This window comes from Chelonia mydas, chromosome 14 (assembly GCF_015237465.2).
Source record: "Chelonia mydas isolate rCheMyd1 chromosome 14, rCheMyd1.pri.v2, whole genome shotgun sequence".
Classification (NCBI taxonomy): domain Eukaryota; kingdom Metazoa; phylum Chordata; order Testudines; family Cheloniidae; genus Chelonia; species Chelonia mydas.
Genome location: NC_051254.2, coordinates 34867765 through 34893008, shown reverse-complemented (window position 1 = coordinate 34893008; position 25244 = coordinate 34867765). Strand labels below are relative to the sequence as shown.

The 25244-nt window shown below is 44.2% G+C and overlaps 2 pseudogenes; both read left to right on the top strand.

Annotated features, from left to right (window-relative positions):
* The first annotated feature begins 8424 nt into the window (after positions 1 to 8424).
* LOC102943085 lies at positions 8425 to 9344 on the top strand (annotated as a pseudogene).
* A 2023-nt stretch (positions 9345 to 11367) lies between these two features.
* LOC102942867 lies at positions 11368 to 16395 on the top strand (annotated as a pseudogene).
* The last annotated feature ends 8849 nt before the right edge of the window (positions 16396 to 25244 follow it).

Here is a 25244-nt window from a genome sequence, read left to right as displayed (position 1 = left end):
CTTTGAACTCACATGTTATCTACTTGGACACAGTTGCAGGCATATCATATCATCATCGTCATCAATAAAAATACTAGTATTTCTTTTGACCATCATGTTTCTTTATTGTTTTCTGGAGGCAAAAGGCATTTCCAATAGCTCTGTGAATAATTTTCATAATACATGTGAACCTGGTGAAACCGCACAACAGATAGTTCAGAGAGAAATACGGGATGTATCAGCAATTCAGGCAAGCAATCATTAAAATGTAAATTAAACTTTGAAACTTAATTTGAAGCATATGAAACATATTATCCCCTCATTTATCTTTTTTTAATGCTAAAACAGAGAGTGACAAAGGAGGTCTTGACATCTTGGAAGTAATTTATGCAATTCACTTTTTTTTTAACCTCTAAGGCACAAATTTGAATGAACTGTTGCTTGTTTCTTTATGATACAAGCTCATAGGCCATGCTGAGAGGCATGAAAAAATAAACAAATAAACACACACAAAAAGAAACCTAAACACACAATGAACAGTCCCCTTGGAAGACGCTTTAGGCCAGTTTGAACATCCCAGAAGCAGAAGTCTCACTGAAAGTCACTGAGGCTGTGTCTACACTACAGAGGATATACTAGCATAGCTATGTCAGTGTAGCTATGCTGAGATAACACTGTAGAGTAGACCACCAATGATAGGGGTTTTTCCATTAGTGTAGGAACACCACCGCCCTCAACAAAGTCAGCTACGTCGATGGAAGTAATTTTTCTGTCGGTAAAGCTGCATCTACACTAGGGATTAGGTCAGCACAGGTCAGTCAGGAGTGTGGTTTTTTCACATCCCTGATGATGTGGTTATGTCAACCTAACTTGTAAGTGCAGACCAAACCTTAGGCACTTTTGAAAATCTCATCCATATCGCACAAGTTCAAAGCATAAGAAGGATCCATTCACAAATAAGCAGAGGTCTCATATACTTACCCCATAGGGGAATGTAACCTACCTACTGCTTGTAGGGAAGAGGGTTCTAAGGGCTAGGCTTTCAAGGTGTTTAGGCAGCTAAAGATGCAGACAGGTGCCCAGCTGGAGTTGTAAAGTTCCTAAACAGGTTACGTACCTAACTCACATGGACGTCAATAGGAGTCAGGCACAGAGGTGAAAGTAAGTTGGTACGCCCCGGTACGGCATACCGGCAAGAGCCCATGCACCATACTAGGGTGGATCGGCTTCTCCAGGAGGCAATTTAAAGGGCCTGGGGCTCCCAGCAGCGGCTGGAGCCCCGGGCCCTTTAAATTGCGGCCAGAGCCCTGCCGCCAGAGCCCTGGGGAAGCGAGGCGGGGCTCAGGTGGCAATTTAAAGGGCCCGGGGCTCCTGGCGCAGCTACCGACCCGGGCCCTTTAAATAGCCACCAGAGCCCTGCCGCCGCTACCCCAGGGCTCTGGCAGGCTCCAGGGACGATTTAAAGGACCCAGGGTGGTAGTGGCAACCGGAGCCCGGACCCTTTAAATCGGCTCCCAAGCCCTGCTGCTGGAGCTCTGGGGGTTGTAGCGGCAATTTAAAGGGCCCGGGGCTCCACTGCGGTAGTGGCGGCTGGGAGCCCCTGGCCCTTTAAATCGCTGCCGGAGCCCCCAGCTGCCACTGTTACCCCGGGGCTCTGGCAGCGGGGCTCAGGTGGCAATTTAAAGAGCCTGGGGCTCCCACTGCCTCTACCCTCCGGAGCCCTTTAAATCGCCACCTGAGCCCCGCTGCTGGAGCCATGGGGTAGTGGCAGCGGGGCTCTGGCGGTGATTTAAAGGGCCCGAGGCTCCCAGCTGCTGCTACCACAGTCCCAGCCCCGGACCCTTTAAATCTTGATTTATAGGGCCCAGGGATGTAAAGGCCCTGCCTCTTCTGGTAGAGGCCACGCCTCTTCCGGTTGAGGCTCCACCCCCTCCTAAGGACTCCGGAGTACGGGTAAGTTCTTTAAGTTACTTTCACCCCCGGTCAGGCACCTAACCTGTTTAGAAAATCCCACTGGACTCCCATCTACATCTTTAGGCAGCTAACTACCTTAGAAAATCTAGTCTTTGGCTCTTAGCGCAACCATAGCTGGAGGGAACAGCCTGGATTTGTTTGAATGCTTGTTTGTGGGGTGAGAAATGTAGGATGAATTTCTACCACTAACAACAATGTGGTTTGAGGACAGGAGCAAGGCAAAAGGGAAAATAACCTGAGGGTGGAAGAAATTGAGTGAGAAAATAAGAGAGGAAGGGAGAGAAAGGGACTGGGATGGAGGAATGCTGAGAGGGCAGGGGAAGGTGGTGGAGAAAGGAGGGAGCGAGAGAAGAAGGGACTGTGGAATGGATGGTGAGAAAGAAGAAGGAAGGAAAGAAAAAGACAGGGGGAATGTAAAGAGATGTAGACAAAAGCTGCAACCATGTCCCCAAGAGCAGTAACAAGAATCAGTCCTAAACCTGAGTGAGAGTTTGAGCAATTAGAGCATTTGTATTGTGTTAATTTTAGTTCTCATGATTAGACAGTTAGCTACAGGCCACCTGGACTCTGCTTCTCTGCCTCGTTATATCAGATCAAATTATCTCCATTTCATTGCCAGTGAAAAGCAATTAGCACGATTTATGTGATGCCGTGTGAAAGGCACAAATTTACTGGCAGCTTTCCTCAGTGCCGCCTTCACCTCTTTGTTTCTCAGGCTGTAGATGAGGGGATTGATCAGAGGAGTCAGGACCGTGTAGCCAACAGAGAACGCTTTGTGAAAGGCCCTCAGTTGGTTGGTTTTTGGCAACATATAAACTGTCATTAGGGTCAAATAGAAAATTTTAACGATGATGAGTTGCGAGGAGCAGGTGGAAAAGGCCTTTTGCTTCCCAGTGGTTGAAGGGATTTTCAGGATGGTGGCGATGATAAAAATATATGATATTACGGGCAGTGGAAATGGTGGCAGCGTGAATATATAGGCCAGGATGGAATCCAGGAGTACAATGAGGCAGTTTTCACTGCAGGAGAGTTTTCTTATTGGGGTGAAATCACAAAAGAAATGGTTAATTTCATTGGGACCATAGAAAATTAGCTGTGACATCAAATATATTATGGTGCTACAAGCCAGTGATCCCAGTATCCAAGACCCAGCTGCTAGCTGGAGGATAAACCTACCATTCATAACAACTGCAAAATGTAGTGGTTTACATATCGCTAAATACTCATAAATAAGACATTGCTGCTAGGAGATAACATTCTGTAGCTGCCAATGAACATAAGCAATAAAATTGTACAATGCAGCACCAAACAGAAACGATTCTGTCCCCAGTCAGGAGACTGGCCAGCGTCCTGGGCAGGAGGGTGGTGCTGTAGCAGGTCTCCAAGCAGGACAAATTTCCCAGGAAGAAGTACATGGGGGTGTGAGGGTGCTGATCAGCCACAACTAGTGCAACGATGAGGATATTGCCAGCCACAGTCACAATGTAGGTCACTAAAAACAGCAGGAAGAGAAGATTCTGCAGCTCAGGGAGATTCTCAAATCCCAGGAGGACAAATTCAATGACAGATGTTTGATTTCTCCATTTTGTGTTTGCCATGTGTCTTATCTAGAGAAAATCAAACAAGCGTTGATGCATTTTGGGAGACAACTAAAGAAAATATCATCACATTGTCACAGATTATGAGCAATTAATTCAATATATCTTTTCAAACTGGCTTGAGTGAGATAGGCACCCAAATTGAATTGGATTTGGATGTCTGACCCCAATAGGCTCTTCTGAAAATCTCAGCATACGTACATAATGTTTAAATGTCTCTCCTGGTTAATTGTTGAAAGAATAACTGGATGGAGAATGCAGCCTAAGGAGATATATTAACATCTTTTGACAATTTTTTTGTCATTGGGTTAAGCTGAACGTCAGTCTCCGAAAACCTGACGAATGCCATGGGGTACTGGATGGGGTGACCAGATACCATTGTGATGATGGTCGCCACTGTGATGATGGTCAGATAGATAGATAGTGATTTGTGATTCATGATTTCAAGTGCCTTATATTTTCAGTGTACAATTTGAGACAACAAAATCACTAATCACTAATCAAAATCTTGGTTCAACAGATGGATAGATAGATTATATGGAAAGAGAGAAAGAGAGGTTATTGTCTGGCTGGTATGTAGGTAGTTAAACTGGTAGATGAATCTTTGTTCATATATTTCGGAGTGGTAGCAATGTTAGTCTGTATCAGCAAAAACAATGAGGACTCCTTGTGGCACCTTGGAGACTAACAAATTTATTTGGGCATAAGCTTTCGCGGGCTAAAACCCACTTCGTCAGATGAATGGAGTGAAAAAATACAGTAAGCAGTATATATATATATATATTTATATATATATATATGTATCTATGCGTTAGAAAATTATATATTTATATATATATGTACCCATGCTTATATATGTACCCATGCTTCAGTCACACCTCAGACTGCAGTGTAGACATACCCTCACTCTAGCTAGGCTAGCTCCAGTGAGGGTACGTGTACATTGCAATCCAAAGCTGGCTAGGCTAATTTGAGTGGAGTAACTTGAGTGCACTAACTCAAGCTAACTGTTGCAGTGAAGACAAGCCCTTTAACATGTTCATCGTCACAACATTCTGTGAGGTAGGGAATTGCTATTAACCCGATTTCACAGATGGGAAACTGAGGCACCGAGAAACTAAAGGTAAAATTTTCAAAAATGCCTAAAGACAAGATAATCACAGGTATTTAAGTACCCAAAGATGCACATAGACACCTACTGAGATTTTCAAAAGCACCTAAGCAGGTCTGGTGACTAACTCTTATTGATATCCATGGGCGTAGGACCAGCCTAGCCCTTTGTAAATGGGACTAAATGGTATAGGCACTCAAATGTCATTGAATGTGAGTTGGGCACCTCCCATAGGTCATTCTGAAAATTCCAGATGCAATACTCTGGCCATTTCCAAAATCTGCTGTCTTCCCATTTGATGGGTGTAATTTGCCGTTTCATGATTATTTTATAGGGGACTTGTTGACCCTCAATATTTTTTTTATTTTTTTGTTTATTTTATTGATTTATTTTTGCAATTTTAGTTCAGACTATGTTTTAAAATCTCTGTACTGGTCAGTGTATTGTGATAATATTTAAAGCTCGTCAAAACTGGCTATTTCCATTCCACGGGGAAGTCTGACTTTTTTTTTCATTCCAAATCGGAACAAAACGAAACAATTGTTTGTTTTCCCCTGTGTATGAAAATGCAAAATGTCCAAAATATTTGGTTTGGGTCAATCGAAATGAAGTTTTATAGAATCAGAATAGCTATGAGCATGGTTGAGAACTCCTTTTGTTCAGAATGTCACCAGATTCAATCATCAGTAGGATTCACGATCTGTTACGGTCCAATTTTTAAGTTCTCAGCCATTTTGCCTTTACAAATTAGACCCTTTGCAACAACAAGCCATGTATCTATGCCAGGGAAGAGTCATTGTGATATTAAAGGTAACTCAACCAATCACCACCCTTACTCTCCAGATAATTTGCATGCAACAATTTCATTGGTTATGTGAGGGAGCTTGGATAGATGGTTGATTACTTGGCCCATGTGCCAAAGTACTTCAAAACCACCCACACAACAACCAGCACGCAATAAACCCAAACACATATAGCCCCTCACCTCAGCACATGTCCCTCTTTCACCACCCGCTCAAATCCACACACCATTCCCAGAATGACTCAATAAATTGGTAATTAAGGCACTCACCCAGGAGGCAGGAGATGTAGATCTTCTCTATGACTGATTCAGATGGGTGCCTGGATCACCAGACTATAGAGTCATTCTCTCTCTTTGGCCCAATGTCCATTTAATTTTTTATCCAAAGCAGAATAACCTCAGTAGGAGAGATTGAGAGCAAAATAACCAATTTGTCTTGGCCAAACCAAAAAATCAATTATTTCCCCAGTTCTAGTCAAGGCCCCTAAATATCATTGTCATTCAGTGCAAGTTAGATGAGTTACTCCCTCAGGCTCTGTTGAAAATCCAAGGTGTGATTCTACCCTCACTTACACCAATTTTACACCATTGTAATTTGACTGGAGCAATTCCATTTATTTCTGTGGAGTTAGCTTGGAGGAACACTGGAGTAAGTGTGCTCAGAATTTGTTTTATTGCCATCAAAGGTGTTTCTGAAATCAGAATCTGGCACACTGACATCAGTTGATTCCTTCATGATTTAGATGATGTGAGAGCAGAAGCGGGTCAAAATTGTTCAGAGCAGAGCTGATCAGAAAATGGTTTGGTTTTGGTTTTTATTAAGAGAAATTTGATGGCAAAGGCAAATATTTTTGTTTTTGTTAAAAAAATCGGTGGCAATGTTTTCCTTTTTTTTTTCCCCATCCCAAACCCTCTGAAAACAAGAAAACAGATTTTTTTTAAACTTTGGGCAACTGAAAAATTTTGGCTGAAAACTGAAACATTTTTGGCTAAAAACTGAAATGTTTTCAGCCAAAAATTTTCAGGTTTGTGGTTTCTATTTTCCAAAACAGATGCTTTCCACCAAAACATTAGCACCATTGAAAACCCAGCTGTACATTCTCTACCTCGGTTAGAAAAACAAACCCCGCCAAAAACCCAAATAATTTTATTGTCTCTTCTATGAGTCTTTTAGGTTGCAAGGATTCAGTGCACAAAGGAACCTATCTCAACAGAGACATAAAGTAACTGAAATACTCATAGCCATCAAGGCATGGTTTCTTCAGAGTTATCAAACACGCTAATCTCTCCAACTACTAGTAAATTTTAAAAAAATGATTATCTTAGAATATTCTTTTAAAATGTAATTGTTTTTCCCTATGTTATTGATTTTTACCCAGGCACATCAATGCATTTCTTTACCTTGGTCCTATGGCTCCACTGCCTTGCGCCTTTGTGTTTCATTTACATGTGGGCAATGTAAATACTGACTGGGTGTGAAAACACTCCAGCCAGTGGAATGAGTGGGTAATACTGGGATGGAGTCATTTTGCACTCACCTTGCATTGGTGTAAATGACTGCTCATGGTATATGAGTGGGGCATCAGCCTCCCTAAATGTTATTCCTCTCTCCATGGCATTGCATTAGTTTAAGGAATAATACTAAGAATTATAATGTATAGATTTTCAAAGGAACCTAAAGATGTTATGTGTCCAATTCCAGTTGAATTTAAACTAGTTCTATGCCTGAAAAAATCCTCTTGTCACCTGCTAGCAACTATGTTAGACAGAGGAATTCTCCTCTCATGTTATAGGACAGGGAGATCCAGGGTGACATTCTCAGAACTAGCCACTGATTTTAACTGCCTCAGGTTTTGGGTACCCAATCTGAGACACCTTGGGCTCGATTCGCAGAGGGCCTTAGGCACCTAGGAGATCACTGGGGTTCAGCACCCAGGCTCCCTGTGCAATGAATGGAGAGAAATAGGACCCTAAGAATGGGATTCACAAAAGCAGGCCTGCTACGCAGCTTCTCACCTAAGTTAGCCGAAGTTAGCCAAGGAGAGGGATGTGTCCCTAAGCCCCACTCCCTCACAGAGTTTGGCACTTACGTCCAGTCTGCAGGGAGCCACCTATGTCTGCTTGGGAGTCTCAGCTGTGAGCTCTCTCTTGGGGTCAGGGAGCCACCCCATTTTTGCAGGAGGAGGGCCTTGCTCATAACTGTTAATCCAGTGGTTAGAGTACTCACCACAGATGCAGGAGACGCAGTGCCTAATTTGTGCTGAGCCCCAACACCTCTAGGCTTGGCAGTTCAAAGCCCCAGCACCTCTGGGCTTGCTGCATTGGTTATGAATGTAAAAAAATTGCTTGAGACCCAGCCCCTCTTTCATTACAAATTGCACTGAGGAGACCTCTGGTTCAAGTTACCCCTCCAGCTCAGGAGGAGAAGAGAGCTAGGCGAGCTAGGTGGAGGAACACCTGCCTTCCCCTGATTCATGCATAGCTCTGGGAGTCAAGTGTCCAGACACCTATAGGGAAGCAACAGTGTGGATGCTCAGAGGAAGAAACATAGGTGCCTAGGGAGCTGTTACTGCTGCAAAAACGTTGGTGCCAAGCAAGTTCCAATGCCTGTGGGGTTCAGGAGCAGCTGAGGGGGGCGGGGGCTGTGAATCCCAGTGAGGCCTGATTCTGGGATTTAGGCACCTAAGGTGGCAATTAGGTGTTTAATCCCTTTGTGAACCTTACCCCTTGAGCCTGATTTTCTAACTCCAGTCAATAGGAGCTGGGGGTTCTTAGTCCTACTGAACATCAACTACTGGGGGGCTTACGTTGGGCATCCAAAAATGGGAGCACCCAGAATCAGTGGCCACTATTGAAAATGTTTGTCATGTATTATATGTGTATATATTGCAGGATTCTCCCAGCTAAACCAGTGAATGAATGATTATATTATCTCTGCAGTTGGACAACAACAGGGCGACATGGCTAATGAGAACCACACGGTTGTGACACAGTTCCTCTTCATGTCTTTCTCTGAATTCTTGGAGTTGCAGATTTCCCTTTTCTTCTTAGTGCTGGTTTTGTACCTCATCACCTTGATGGCCAAAACTGTCATCATCACGATCACAGTGGTGGACCCTGCCCTTTGCTACCCATGTATTTCTTCCTCCGGAATTTGTCCTTTCTGGAAATTGGTTACACCTTGTCTACCATCCCCAAGATGCTGGAGAACTTCCTCTCCGAGGACAAGAGTATCTCATTCTTGGGCTGTGCCACAAAGATGTATTTCTTTTCCCTCCTGAGGCTCAGGGAGTGTTGCCTACTGGCCGCCATGTCATATGACCGTTATGTGGCCATATGTCACCCTCTGCGCTATATGGCCATGATGAGCAGAGGTGTGTGTCTCCAGCTCTCAGCTGTGTCCTGGCTCATTGGGGTGCTGGTGTCATTAGGACAGACAACTTTCATATTCACTCTGCCCTATTGTGGGCCCAATAGGATTAACCACTTCTTCTGTGACCTGCCCCCACTGCTGAAGTTGGCCTGTGCAGATACTTACAGGAATGAAGTAGCTGTTTACACCATCGCTGTCATCTTCATTTCAGTCCCCTTCCTGCTCATCCTTCAGTCCTACGTCCGTATCCTCTATACTATCTTCAAGATACCATCAGCTGCAGGCAGGAGCAAAACTTTCTCCACCTGCTCCTCCCACCTCATTTATGGAACCGCCATTGTGATGTATCTGAGGCCCAAATCTAGCTATTCACATGACACTGATAAACTGCTTTCCCTGTTCTACACAGTGGTGTGCCCAGTGTTAAACCCTTTAATCTACAGTCTGAGGAATAAAGAGGTGAAGAAAGCCTTGAGACGGGTGATGGCCAGAAAAATATTTATTTGAAACTTGTAAAAAAAATTAAAAACATATTCTTGTGATGGATTTGGAGTTGCCTGTAGTAATTTATGAAAATACCATATGATCTGTATGTTTGTCTGAATATTGTAAAGGTGTTTTTGTATTCATATATTGGGTTAATTTATTAGTTGGGTGGTCAGGAAACTACTCAGGAAGCTATATGACAACACAGTTAAGAGCTCCTCAGCAAACACCAAGGACAATTAACTGTGATATCCTTCCTCCACCTGTGGTTGGCCTGCCAGACCAGTTTTCCCAGGACTGAATCCCTCCCCCCGATGAGGTCAAAATTTCAAATTTTGAAAAACATCAACAATTCTATTAACTTATCAAAGCAGAGCAAAACAAATTTACTAAATTTCTGACAAAAATCTATTTCCATGTTTTTGAAGATCTAACATTTTCCTTCATTGATTTTTCACCCTGCAGAATTTTGCCCCCTTCTTTTGCAGCCTTCCTCATATCCTTTCATATCCCAATTTCACTGTAGCACTTAAATAGCATTTTATTTTATTTTTTTATTTTCTGCTTCAATTAATGATTTCTTTAAAGAATGTTCTACTTTAAATTCTTCAAGGACCAGTTTCTACCACTCTCCCTCTCATGGAGTACCTTAATGTCTGAGTAGAGATAACAGTCTGGAGTTAGGTGTTACTCATTGTAAGCGTGAGTGGCAGAATTCAGGTTGAGATTTTAAAAGGATACTAGGAGTTAGGCACCCAAATCTAATTCAATTTCATTAGGTGTTGGCCACCTAGCTCCTGTAGGCCTTTATGAAAATCCAGCTTTCATGTTCAGGGCTTGATTCCTGAAGCACTTATCACCAGGGTATAGTGCTTACTACAATGAACAGTTCAATTCAATCACAGATTCCAAGGCCAAAAGGAACCACTGCGATCATCTAGTCTGACCTCCTGTATAATACTGGCCACAGAACTTCCTCAAAATAATTCCTAGAGCAGATCTTTTAGAAAAACATCCAATCTTGATTTAAAAATTGCCAGTGATGGAGACTCCACCACGGCCATTGGTGTATGATCCAATAGTTAATTACTCTCATTGTTAAAAATGTACACTTTATTTCCAGTCTGCTTCAACTTCCAGCCATTGGATCATGTTAGACCTTTCTTCGTTAGATAGACTAGTCAAAAAGCTACTCATGGCCAGCATTACCTTTAATTAGTATCCTCATGTTAGATGGATTTGGGTGCAGTTGACATTGGGATATTCCTTGTAAACATGGAACCTGTTAAGGAGTTGGTAAAGAGAAGTAGGGGGCTAATGAAAAGGATAAGTACTTCTGAAGAGATAGACCTGGATGTAGAGCTGGACTTTGTGGAGCCATAAAGGTGCTGAAGTGAAAGAAAAAGAGTGGTGGTGGTGGTGGTAGGAATGAGAGAAAATGGGGAAAACTCACTTTCACATTTTTATTGATCCCCCCCCCCATATCAAAAAGTGGAAGAGTTTTCTAAAGGTATAAAATGTGAGAGAAAGTAACACTTCTCACTTTCTAAATCCTTTTCACACTATTCGGGGGGGGGGGGGGGGATTTAAAATAGAATAAAGTGTTTTTGCTCCCAAATTTTCCTCCTTTTTTTTCCCTTCACTTTTCTCAACTTTTCCCATTGATTTTTTTGTCAAACATATTTTTCAAGTTTTTTGTTGAAAAAATGTCAACCAGCTCTAGATAAAACCCCATCTTCCTGCTGCAAAATAACAGGACCCTGTCATTGGAGCTCAGAGAGAATCCTGTTATCAGTATTAGGCCTTTGACAAAAAGTTAAGCAGTTCTGATTAGCCAGAATATATGACTATCACAGTCATAAGGATGGGGGTCTCTATGCAGGTTTCTATCTATAACATCTGAGATGTGCAATTTCATATCTGTGTGAGAGAGTTCTATGCCAATAATCTCCACAAGGGACATACTTGTGTCCTTTGCCTTTATTGTTTCTGGAGATTCAATATAGCCATCCAATGGCGGGTGGAATAACCATGGGAATCCACAACAGCTGGATCCATCCTCTTGGGATACTCCAACCTCACAAACCTGCAGGGTTTGCTTTTCTTGGTCTTCTTAATCATCTTCATGGTGCTCCTTCTAGGGAATGGTGTCATTGTCTTTGTCATGGTGTTGGACTCTGCCCTCCATACCTCCATGTATTACTTCCTGAGAAACTTGTCCTTTGTGGACATCTGCTACACCTCAGTCACCCTGCCCAAGATGCTGGCCAATTGCCTGGCAGAGGATGGAAGGATCTCATTCACTGTCTGTGTTGCTCAGATATATTTCTTGCTTTTACTAGGTGGCACAGAGTGTTTCCTTCTGGCAGCCATGGCCTATGACCGTTATGTGGCCATATGTAATCCCTTGCCTTAAACACTTATTGTGAACAGGGAGGTCTGTGTTAAGATGGTAGCTGGGTCCTGGCTTGTCAACATCCCAGTACATTTTTGGGCAGACGTAGCTGGTGTTTTCTTTGCCCTTCTGTGGGTCTCATGAAATTAACCATTTCTTCTGTGACATCCCCCTCTGCTAGAGCTGTCCTGTGTGGACACCTACAGGAATAAAATAGCTGTGTTTATGGCAGCCCTGCTTTACATGATCACCGCCTTTTTCTTAATTGTTATATCTTATATTAAAAGCTCATAGTAGGTAGGTGATATGGAAGGGGGGGGTTCAGCTGTTGTGACCTGCACTGGATGTGCCATGTTTGTCTTTCTTCCACAGGACAGAAGCGACTTTGTCTGTACAAAGTGCAATCTGGTCTCCATATTGGAAGAGAAGATTGAAGGTCTGGAGCAACAGATAACGACCCTGCATTGTATACGAGAAACTGAGGATTTTCTGGACAAAACTCAGGATAGGCTTCTAGGGGCACAAAGCTCTAAAGATATAGAGCAGGTTGCACAGAGGAGCCAAGAGGCCAGTGAAGAAGCTTGGCAACATGTGACCTCCAGAAGAGGTAAGCGGAATGTCCGGGTTCCAGTAAACAGACACAGGTAACTAACCGCTTTCATGTTCTCTCCACAGGTACCATTGCGGAGAGTGGACGAGATGATATGTCTGAGGGGAGAAAGCAGAAGGAGACTCCGCTGGTTGGAAGGCATGAGATGCGACGTCCTGAGGTTGGGGGTTCCACGACCACCACTCCCAAGAGGAGAAGGCGGGTGGTTGTGGTCGGGGACTCTCTCCTCCGGGGGACTGAGTCATCTATCTGCCGCCCTGACCGGGAAAACCGAGAAGTCTGCTGCTTGCCAGGGGCTAAGATTCGCGATGTGACGGAGAGACTGCTGAGACTCATCAAGCCCTCGGATCGCTACCCCTTCCTGCTTCTCCACGTGGGCACCAATGATACTGCCAAGAATGACCTTGAGCGGATCACTGCGGACTACGTGGCTCTGGGAAGAAGGATAAAGGAGTTGGAGGCGCAAGTGGTGTTCTCGTCCATCCTCCCCGTGGAAGGAAAAGGCCTGGGTAGGGACCGTCGAATCGTGGAAGTCAACGAATGGCTACGCAGGTGGTGTCGGAGAGAAAGCTTTGGATTCTTTGACCATGGGATGGTGTTCCATGAAGGAGGAGTGCTGGGCAGAGACGGGCTCCATCTTATGAAGAGAGGGAAGAGCATCTTTGCCAGCAGGCTGGCTAACCTAGTGAGGAGGGCTTTAAACTAGGTTCACCGGGGGAAGGAGACCAAAGCCCTGAGGTAAGTGGGAAAGCGGGATACCGGGAGGAAGCACAGGCAGGAATGTCTGTGAGGGGAGGGCTCCTGCCTCATACTGGGAATGAGGGGCGATCAACAGGTTATCTCAAGTGCTTATATACAAATGCACAAAGCCTTGGAAACAAGCAGGGAGAACTGGAGGTCCTGGTGATGTCAAGGAACTATGATGTGACTGGAATAACAGAGACTTGGTGGGATAACTCACATGACTGGAGTACAGTCATGGATGGTTATAAACTGTTCAGGAAGGACAGGCAGGGCAGAAAAGGTGGGGGAGTAGCACTGTATGTAAGGGAGCAGTATGACTGCTCAGAGCTCCGGTACGAAACTGTGGAAAAACCTGAGTGTCTCTGGATTAAGTTTAGAAGTGTGTGCAACAAGAGTGATGTAGTGGTGGGAGTCTGCTATAGACCACCAGACCAGGGGGATGAGGTGGATGAGGCTTTCTTCCGGCAACTCACGGAAGCTACTAGATCGCATGCCCTGATTCTCATGGGTGACTTTAATTTTCCTGATATCTGCTGGGAGAGCAATACAGCGGTGCATAGACAATCCAGGAAGTTTTTGGAAAGCGTAGGGGCCAATTTCCTGGCGCAAGTGCTAGGGGAGCCAACTAGGGGGGGCGCTTTTCTTGACCTGCTGCTCACAAACCGGGTAGAATTAGTGGGGGAAGCAAAAGTGGATGGGAATCTGGGAGGCAGTGACCATGAGTTGGTTGAGTTCAGGATCCTGACGCAGGGAAGAAAGGTAAGCAGCAGGATACGGACCCTGGACTTCAGGAAAGCAGACTTCGACTCCCTCAGGGAACAGATGGCCAGGATCCCCTGGGGGACTAACATGAAGGGGAAGGGAGTCCAGGAGAGCTGGCTGTATTTCAAGGAATCCCTGTTGAGGTTACAGGGACAAACCATCCCGATGAATCGAAAGAATAGTAAATATGGCAGGAGACCAGCTTGGCTTAATGGTGAAATCCTAGCGGATCTTAAACATAAAAAAGAAGCTTACAAGAAGTGGAAGGTTGGACATATGACCAGGGAAGAGTATAAAAATATTGCTCGGGCATGTAGGAAAGATATCAGGAGGGCCAAATCGCACCTGGAGCTGCAGCTAGCAAGAGATGTCAAGAGTAACAAGAAGGGTTTCTTCAGGTATGTTGGCAACAAGAAGAAAGCCAAGGAAAGTGTGGGCCCCTTACTGAATGAGGGAGGCAACCTAGTGACAGAGGATGTGGAAAAAGCTAATGTACTCAATGCTTTTTTTGCCTCTGTTTTCACTAACAAGGTCAGCTCCCAGACTGCTGCGCTGGGCATCACAAAATGGGGAAGAGATGGCCAGCCCTCTGTGGAGATAGAGGTGGTTAGGGACTATTTAGAAAAGCTGGACGTGCACAAGTCCATGGGGCCGGACGAGTTGCATCCGAGAGTGCTGAAGGAATTGGCGGCTGTGATTGCAGAGCCCTTGGCCATTATCTTTGAAAACTCATGGCGAACGGGGGAAGTCCCGGATGACTGGAAAAAGGCTAATGTAGTGCCAATCTTTAAAAAAGGGAAGAAGGAGGATCCTGGGAACTACAGGCCAGTCAGCCTCACCTCAGTCCCTGGAAAAATCATGGAGCAGGTCCTCAAAGAATCAATCCTGAAGCACTTACATGAGAGGAAAGTGATCAGGAACAGTCAGCATGGATTCACCAAGGGAAGGTCATGCCTGACTAATCTAATCGCCTTCTATGATGAGATTACTGGTTCTGTGGATGAAGGGAAAGCAGTGGATGTATTGTTTCTTGACTTTAGCAAAGCTTTTGACACGGTCTCCCACAGTATTCTTGTCAGCAAGTTAAGGAAGTATGGTCTGGATGAATGCACTATAAGGTGGGTAGAAAGCTGGCTAGATTGTCGGGCTCAACGGGTAGTGATCAATGGCTCCATGTCTAGTTGGCAGCCGGTGTCAAGTGGAGTGCCCCAGGGGTCGGTCCTGGGGCCGGTTTTGTTCAATATCTTCATAAATGATCTGGAGGATGGTGTGGATTGCACTCTCAGCAAATTTGCGGATGATACTAAACTGGGAGGAGTGGTAGATACGCTGGAAGGGAGGGATAGGATACAGAAGGACCTAGACACATTGGAGGATTGGGCCAAAAGAAATCTGATGAGGTTCAATAAGGATAAGTGCAGGGTCCTGCACTTAGGATGGAAGAATCCAATGCACCGCTACAGACTAGGGACCGAATGGCTAGGCAGCAGTTCTGCGGAAAAGGACCTAGGGGTGACAGTGGACGAGAAGCTGGATATGAGTCAGCAGTGTGCCCTTGTTGCCAAGAAGGCCAATGGCATTTTGGGATGTATAAGTAGGGGCATAGCGAGCAGATCGAGGGACGTGATCGTTCCCCTCTATTCGACACTGGTGAGGCCTCATCTGGAGTACTGTGTCCAGTTTTGGGCCCCACACTACAGGAAGGATGTGGATAAATTGGAGAGAGTCCAGCGAAGGGCAACAAAAATGATTAGGGGTCTAGAGCACATGACTTATGAGGAGAGGCTGAGGGAGCTGGGATTGTTTAGTCTGCAGAAGAGAAGAATGAGGGGGGATTTGATAGCTGCTTTCAACTACCTGAAAGGGGGTTCCAAAGAGGATGGCTCTAGACTGTTCTCAATGGTAGCAGATGACAGAACGAGGAGTAATGGTCTCAAGTTGCAATGGGGGAGGTTTAGATTGGATATTAGGAAAAACTTTTTCACTAAGAGGGTGGTGAAACACTGGAATGCGTTACCTAGGGAGGTGGTAGAATCTCCTTCCTTAGAGGTTTTTAAGGTCAGGCTTGACAAAGCCCTGGCTGGGATGATTTAACTGGGAATTGGTCCTGCTTCGAGCAGGGGGTTGGACTAGATGACCTTCTGGGGTCCCTTCCAACCCTGATATTCTATGAAAATTGCCAGCACAATTCTGAAGATGTCATCAATCCAGAGCAGACAGAAGGCCTTCTCCACCTGCTCCTCACACCTCACTGTAGTGACTCTATTCTATGGCTCTGCTATGATTGTGTATTTAAGACCCCAGTCTCTTAAATACACAAACTCAGTGGACACTGACAAACTGCTTTCTCTGTCTTATACCATTATGACTCTGATGTTTAACCCCCTCATATATAGTCTGAGGAACAAGGAAGTGAAAGCTGCCCTAAGGAAAATATTAGATGGAAAATGATTCCACAAAATACACCACATATTCCTCAAATAATGTTCTAGATTTCTCTAAATTCCTCTCAAGGCAATTCAGACCTTCTAAAATACATTTCTGATTTCTCAAAAGAAGTTCTAGATTTCTTAAGATATATTCTAGACTCCTTGGAAAGTCCACCAGACATATTATTGATTATTATGCATTCCAGTTTGCATAAGACTCGAGACACTCTGGCAAACTGAAAGGATTCATTCAGACATGATCACAAGATACATTCCATATTCCTCAAGATTTGATTTGATTTTCATGTTCAACTTCATCACGTGTATTGGAAGGAACAGAGAAGAAAATATTATCTTGAGGGAAATAGTATGTAGAAAACAGTTGCTTAATATTGGGTTCACATCTGTTTTCTTGATAAAATGTGACAATTGTAAGTATAAGTGGATTTGATAAAGCAAGCACATTTGTAATGAATGAATGCATTTTGATAACGTAAATTCTTTCTTTCTTTCTTTCTTTCTTTCTTTCTTTCTTTCTTTCTTTCTTTCTTTCTTTCTTTCTTTCTTTCAGTTTCTGGAGAACTGCATTAAGGTCTGAAACAATATGTATCTTCAAATATAAGCCAATGTGTAATACGTTTTAAATGCAGATTTCATTGTGTCACACTAAATAAAATACGAATTTTAAATTCAAATCACTAGGATTACAAACACTGAGTTAATTTATTTTATCCCCAAACTTTTAATCAGGATTACCTAAAAGGAAATGAGTATTTTGATGCTAGATTCATATAGGGACTTAGGTGCCTAAATTCCAGAATCAGGCCTTCCCGGGTGTCAAGGTTCCTTCCCACTTTGAACTCTAGGGTACAAATGTGGGGACCTGCATGAAAACCTCCTAAGCTTACTTTTACCAGCTTAGGTTAAAACTTCCCCAAGGTACAAACTATTTTACCCTTTGCCCTTGGTTTTCCACTGCCACCACCAAACGTTTCTCTGGGTTCCTGAGAAAGCGTTGTTTGGAAACGTCTTTCCCCCCAAAAATCCTCCCAACCCTTGCACCCTACTTCTTGGGGAAGGTTTGGTAAAAATCCTCACCAATTTGCATAGGTGACCACAGACCCAAACCCTTGGATCTTAGAACAATGAAAAAAAGCATTCAGTTCTTGAAAAGAAACATTTTAATAGAAGAAACAGTAAAAAGAAAAGGATCACCTCTGTAAGATCAGGATGGTAACTACCTTACAGGGTAATTAGATTCAAAACATAGAGAATCCCTCTAGGCAAAACCTTAAGTTACAAAAAAGACACACAGACAGAAATATTCATTCTATTCAGCACAGCTATTTTCTCAGCCATTTAAAGAAATCTTAATCTAACACATACCTAGCTAGATTATTTACTAATTTCTAAGACTCCATTCCTTTTCTGTCCCCGGCAAAAGCATCACACAGACAGACACAGACCCTTTGTTTTTCTCCCTCCTCCCAGCTTTTGAAAGTATCTTGTCTCCTCATTGGTCATTTTGGTCAGGTGCCAGCGAGGTTACCTTTAGCTTCTTAACCCTTTACAGGTGAGAGGATTTTTCCTTTGGCCAGGAGGAATTTTAAAGGGGTTTACCCTTCCCTTTATATTTATGACACGCCCCCCAAATCTCAGCTAGGGTGAAATGCTGGCTGGGATTTCCTCCTGGAGCTCTAGGAAAAACAGAGTTAATAAGACACATGCACCTCTAAATATACTACCAAGTACATAAAGACTAACAATATTTTCCACATCTCATGGACGATTTTAACCAGTTGATTCTGAGAAACTTTCACGGGAGAGTGCATCAGCCACTTTGTTAGAAGCTCCTGAGATGTGTTGGATGTCGAAATCAAAATCTTGGAGAGCTAAACTCCACCGAATAAGTTTTTTGTTATTTCCCGTGGCGGTATGAAGCCACCGTAGCGCAGCATGGTCGGTTTGCAGGTGGAAACGCAGTCCCCAAACATATGGGCGTAGCTTTTCCAGAGCGTAGACAATAGCATAACATTCTTTTTCACTGACTGACCAGTTGCTTTCCCTCTCAGGCAGTTTTTTGCTGAGAAACACTACAGGGTGGAATTCTTGATCCGGTCCTTTCTGCATTAAAACTGCTCCCACACCACGCTCGGATGCATCTGTGGTTACTAGGAACGGTTTGTCAAAGTCTGGGGCCCTTAGTACAGGGTCAGACATGCGTATCGCTTTAAGCTGGTTAAAGGCCTTCTGACACTCTTCGGTCCACTGAACGGCATTTGGCTCTTTCTTTTTGGCTAGGTCTGTCAGTGGGGCGGCGATTTGGCTGAATTGCAGTACAAATCGTCTGTAATAACCGGCCAAGCCTAAGAAGGATTGAACCTGTTTCTTTGACTTTGGGACAGGCCACTTTTGGATAGCATCCACTTTGGCCTGTAGGGGGTTGATAGTTCCTTGACCCACCTGGTGTCCAAGGTAAGTCACTTTGTTTAGGCCTATTTGACACTTCTTAGCCTTAACAGTTAGTCCTGCCTCCCTTATGTGCTCAAAGACTTTTTGTAGATGTTCCAGGTGTTCTGCCCAGAAATCCGAAAAAATGGCTACATCGTCAAGGTAGGCAACTGCATATTCTCCTAATCCCGCTAGGAGACCATCGACAAGTCTTTAGAAGGTGGCGGGTGCATTCCGCAGCCCGAAAGGGAGTACATTAAATTCATACAGCCCGAGATGTGTGGTGAAGGCTGACCTTTCCTTGGCGGATTCATCTAGCGGTACCTGCCAGTACCCCTTGGTTAAGTCCAAGGTAGAGATGAACTGGGCCCGTCCCAGTTTCTCTAATAGTTCATCTGTGCATGGCATTGGATAGTTGTCTGGGCGAGTTACAGCATTTAGCTTACAGTAGTCCACGCAAAAAAGTATCTCCCCATCTGGTTTGGGAACTAGAACCACTGGAGATGCCCATGCACTTCCAGAGGGGCGGATTACCCCCATCTGTAACATATCCTGCATCTCCCATTCTATAACAGTTTTAGCTTGAGGAGACACCCGGAAAGGTTGGACTTTAATTGGGTGAGCATTACCTGTGTCAATGGAGTGGTATGCCCATTCAGTCAGTCCTGGGGTGGCTGAGAACGTCAGCGCGTAGCTAGTCCACAGCTCCTGGATCTGCTGTCGCTGCATACGCCCAAGGGTCATGGAGAGGTTCACCTCTTCCATGCCACCAGCACTTTTCCACTTCCATGCCACCAGCACTTCCATGCCACCAGCACTAGCATCTTGAAACACAGGGTCAGAGTTGAAGCGAGCAGCCAAAGCCTGTCTACCTGGACACTTCTAATGGCCATAAAGGAGGTCAATAGGACCAGACCCCAGATCTCCTGGTCTAGCACCATATCCAGTGTATATTACTGCTGTTGAGCACAAATGCTGTAAATGGGTCCACAGAACCACAAAATAAGACACAGTCCATCCCCCAAAGCACTCACAGTCAAGTAGACAAGGCAGGGAGAAGGAGGGAGGGGAAAGAGAGGCACAGAGAGGGGAAGAGGCTGCCCTACGGTCACACAGCAGGTCAATGTCAAAGCCAAGAATAGAACACAAGCCTCCTGACTTCCACTGACCCTCACAGCACAGACATAAAGTCACACAGGAAAATAATACAACATAGAAGTGACTGAGTGACACATCACATAGATGTTCACAGATTCTAAGGCCAGAAGGGACCATTGTGATCTGACCTCCTGTATAACACAGGCCAGAGAACTTCCCCAAAATAATTCTTAGAGCAGATCTTTTAGAAAAAGTCCAATCTTGATTTCAAAATTGTCAGTGATGGAGAATCCACCACGACCCTTGGTAAATTGTTCCAATTGTTAATTACTCTTAGTGTTAAAAATGAGTTCCTTATTTCCAGTTTGAATTTGTCTAGCTTCAATTTCCAGCTGTCAGATCAGGTGATTCCTTTCTCTGCTAGATTGGAGAGCCCATTATTAAACATTTGTTTCACATATAGATACCTATACCCTGTAATCAGCCTTAACCTTCTCTTTGTTAATCTGCCTAATTAATAGCAAATGATTTCATTAAAGTGGAATGGCTTCAACAGGAGAGATGGAGAAGACCCTACCTCAAGATTTCCCCTAGGCCAGTGGTTAGGGTATTCACATGAGAAGTGAGGAGCTCTTGTTGAAATCCTTTCTCATCAGGCAGAGGGGGACTTAAACTGGGGGCTCCCCCCACCTGGGTGAGTGCTCCAAGTCTTGAACAAACAGTCATAAGGAAGGCCTCCTTCACCTTCACCTTCCCCTCACACTCTTGTGTGGACAGAGGCAGGTGCCTTCCAAATTCTTACCCCCCCTCCCCCACCAAAAAAAATCTGAAATGTTTTGAATGGGGGATGTCAAAAACATGTCAATATTTTTAATGGAAATGAAATAAATTGACATGTCAACATGAAATTGATGTTTTGTTTCTCCTGATCAAAAAATTGGGAAAAAAAAAAAATCATTAACATGGACATTTTTCCATTTAAGCTTCTCATCAGAAAATGTGATTAAAGAAAATGGACATTTATGTTCATTTTTATTAAATCACATTTTCTGATGAGAATTTTTTTAATAGAACTATATCCCCAAAATAAAGTTAATGCAACACACTGTTTTCAGTCAAAAAGCAGAAGAGCTTTATTTACTGAAAGCAGAAACAGCAGAAAGAGCGAAGGGGCCAGATTAATAAAGGCATTTAGGTGCCTAGTGGGATTTCCAAAAACATCTAGGCCCCCGTTGATTTCAATGAGTTTTAGACACTTAGGTGCTGTTGAAAATCCCAATAAGTACCTTAATATCTTTGAAAAATCTGTCCCTAGGTGATGAAGTGCTTGGAACAGCTTCCAGGTAGATGAGGCACTCAAGAATTTTTGCATGAGCTGTTTGGGAGGAGTGAGCATGGTGGGTCAAAGGTAGAGCTGGACAACATTTTTCCAAGTCATGGGCAGATTAATTTTCACTCAGCAAAATCACTTTATACGCTGATATTTTTGTACCACTGAAGAATCCATCTCATCAATCCCATCATTATTGAATGTAGTTGAAATTTTTGGAACGATCTGTAGTTTTTACATTAACTGGAATAAATCACAGGCAATGGATATATCCAAAAACCAGATTCTTCTGTGTCAGCATTTTCCCTTTCAAATATGTAAGGAAATAACTTATTTAGTTGTTAAAATATGTCCTAATCTTCCCAGAATTGTTTCTATAAATGTGGACTATATATTAAAGAAATTTCCAAGTTTATAGAGAGGTGATGTCTCCTCTCTCTTGCCTTACTGGGGAGAATAGAAATATCCAAAATGAATATCTTGCCTACAGTGACTTATATTATTAACCTATTATCTTTCAAGGTCTCTCTCTCTTTGCTCGAATAAATAGGCTTACCATGAAATTTAGATGGGATAAAAACAGTCTCACTTGTCACACAAGATCCTTAAAAAATCCTGGGCAACTGGAGGTATGGGGTTGCCAGATTTGTATCTATATTACCTAGCATTTCAAACGCGTGCTATTGTAAGTTGGTTCCCCTCCTGTAGCTCTGTATACACTCCGACCTGCTTTGAGATCAAAAAAGGCTTAGCCATGCCATTTGGTTCCCTCACTTCTTTTATATACCTTAGGCTTTTCCCACATCCTTAGGGAAAAATCCAATCTTTGCATCTACATGGGGCATCCTGCAATGCGTTAAGGGTATGTCTACACTACGAAATTAGGTCGAATTTATAGAAGTCGGTTTTTTAGAAATCGGTTTTCTATATTCGAGTGTGTGTGTCCCCACAGAAAATGCTCTAAGTGCATTAAGTGCATTAGCTTGGCGGAGTGCTTCCACAGTACCGAGGCTAGAGTCGACTTCCGGAGTGTTGCACTGTGGGTAGCTATCCCACAGTCCCCGCAGTCTCCGCTGCCCATTGGAATTCTGGATTGAGATCCCAATGCCTGATGGGGTGTTAGCCGATGGCCAGGGATGTTTGGTGAGGTGCCAGCTATGCCCGTTTATACCATCCGTGACTTTAACCGCTAGGACGCACTGTCCCTTCGCGGCGGGCAGCCCGGGCTAGGCTGACGGATGTCCCAAGGTCCTAACCACCCGTGACTTTAACTGCTAGAGCTCAGAGCTCCTTCGCAGCGGGCAGCCAGGATTGACTGACAGGTGCCCCAAGAGTTTGCCCCGTGGAGGCGGCACAACTCAACGCTAGGCTCTTAGTACTCTCACCTAATGGCCAGGCTTTATAGCCAAAACGGCTGAGGTTCTTTAATTGTGTTGGCTGCTTTACAGTAAACCAGAGAAACAAGTCAGGCTTATGCACAATGGTTACCAAAATTTATTAAACTAGATTCTAATCATGTGGTTACAACATTGCTAGTGCCTACTTATTTAAATGTAGAGATGTTACACACACAAACAAGTTACAAAACTGAAGCCACAATCCCAAAGAAAGAAAACAAAGTATAGAGCTCTATTTCAAAATATGTGTACACTAAAGATAGGAGATCAGGTGTGGGTGCTTCTTACCCTCCTTGCATCTCTCGATTCCAGCGGTGCCAAGCCAGGATCGGTCACTCAATTCCGTGGAAAGACGAATAAGGGACAAGGCTTAGGGACCCTCTTAGCTGCAGAAGCCTTGGGAGGCTGTCACTTATCTGACCAGCAGATAGATAGTGAAAAGCACTCAAAAATCATGGTGCTGTAGGTCCCCTACTTATACCTCTGTACTCCTTTATTCTCTTTCTCCTTTCTATGCTAAATTGGGGCTGGTCTGTCGGGGTGACGCCAGCTCTCGCAAGAGTAGTTCACACTTGCAAGGGAGAAACAATAAGTTTCGACTACTGGACATTTATTTTATCAGGGTAAATATTTTCCCACCTAGGATGTTGGTGTGTGTGCATCATGCTGTTTTAGTAGGGGCTAAGAGCCATGTCTGTCACAGCGCCTCTGCCTGCTGTGAGCCTAATCGTTGTATACGTTCCCAGAGGCACATTGTAGCAGCACACCTGTGCTTCTCACAGCTTCAAAGGCTGTGCTGGAGTGCCCTGGTGTTTTGGCTCCCGTGTGTTTCCAGCAATGCTGGTCTGAGGGTGGGGGCTGGCTGTCTGGCTACATGGGGCTAAAACATTGTCACGGGTGGTTCTGGGTACATATCGTCAGGCCCCCGTTCCCTCCCTCCCTCCCTCCGTGAAAGCAAGGGCAGACAATCGTTTCGCGCCTTTTTTCCTGAGTTACCTGTGCAGACGCCATACCATGGCAAGCATGGAGCCCACTCAGCTCACTGTCACCGTATGTCTCCTGGGTGCTGGCAGACGTGGTACTGCATTGCTACACAGCAGCAGCAACCCATTGCCTTGTGGCAGCAGACGGTGCAATAGGACTGGTAGCCGTCATCGTCATGTCCGAGGTGCTCCTGGTCGCCTTTGTGAGGTCGATCAGTAGCGCCTGGGCAGACATGGGTTCAGGGACTAAATTTGGAGTGACTTGATCAAGTCATTCTCTTTAGTCCTGCCGTCAGTCCTATTGAACCATCTTATGGTGAGCAGGCAGGCGATACGGATTGCTAGCAGTCCTATTGCATCATCTTCTGCCGGGCAGGCAAGAGATGAGGATGGCTTGCAGTCCTATTGTACCATCTTCTGCCGAGCAGCCATGAGATGTGGATGGCATGCAGTCCTTCTGCACCGTCTGCTGCCAGCCAAAGATGTAAAAGATAAATGGAGTGTATCAAAACAAGAAATAGACCAGATTTGTTTTGTACTCATTTGCAACCCGCCCCCCACTACCCCCCGTCTAGGGGACTCCTTCCTCTAGGTCACACTGCAGTCACTCACAGAGAAGGTGCAGCGAGGTAAATCTAGCCATGTATCAATCAGAGGCCAGACTAACCTGCTTGTTCCAATAAGAACAATAACTTAGGTTCACCATTTCTTATTGGAACCCTCCGTGAAGTCCTGCCTGAAATACTCCTTGATGTAAAGCCACCCCCTTTGTTGATTTTAACTCCCTGTAAGCCAACCCTGTAAGCCGTGTCGTCAGTTGCCCCTCCCTGCATCAGAGCAACGGCAAACAATCGTGCATCTGAGTAGAGAGTGCTGTCCAGAGCAGTCACAATGGAGCACTCTGGGATAGCTCCCAGAGGCCAATACCGTCGAATTGTGTCCACAGTACCCCAAATTCAACCCGGCAAGGCCGATTTAAGCGCTAATCCACTTGTCAGGGGTGGAGTAAGGAAATCGATTTTAAGAGCCCTTTAAGTCGAAATAAAGGGCTTCATCGTGTGGACAGGTGCAGGTTTACATCGATTTAATGCTGCTAAATTTGACCTAAAGTCCTAGTGTAGACCAGGGCTAAGATGATTACAGCATCTGATCTTACTAATTCTCTTCTCGTACCACTATGGGATACTCCGTGCCTCAGGATCAAGGTCAATTCCACGCTTAAGACAATTTGGATAGAAAAAGGATGAACAAAAATTGAAGATATAATACAAGATAATAGACTGGCATCCTTCGATTACAAGTGTAACAAATATCAGTGATTACTGTCTCACAGTTCTTTCCTTCAGTTACTATGATGAAGGATTCATGCAAGGATTGGGGATGATCGGTCTGTTTCAACTCTTTCACCTCTAGAAGAACATGTTAAGAAATATGGAGAAAAAAGTCAATTTGTAGGAATTGTAGGTGGCTTAATGTTTTGCATTACCCTCTCAATTGCAGCCTCAAAGAAAAATGGGGAAAAGAACTTAGCCTTTTTATCACAACAGAAGCCTGGGAGGGTATCTGGCTTAATGTGAAAAATAATTCAAGTTCTTTATCCTTGTGATTCTTCCAGAACAAGATAGTAAACAGGTACCTCTGGGCTCCAGAACATTTGTTTAAGGAAAGATTGGCAACACACAGTGACTGTTGGAGATGCAAACAGCCACATGCCAACCTTTC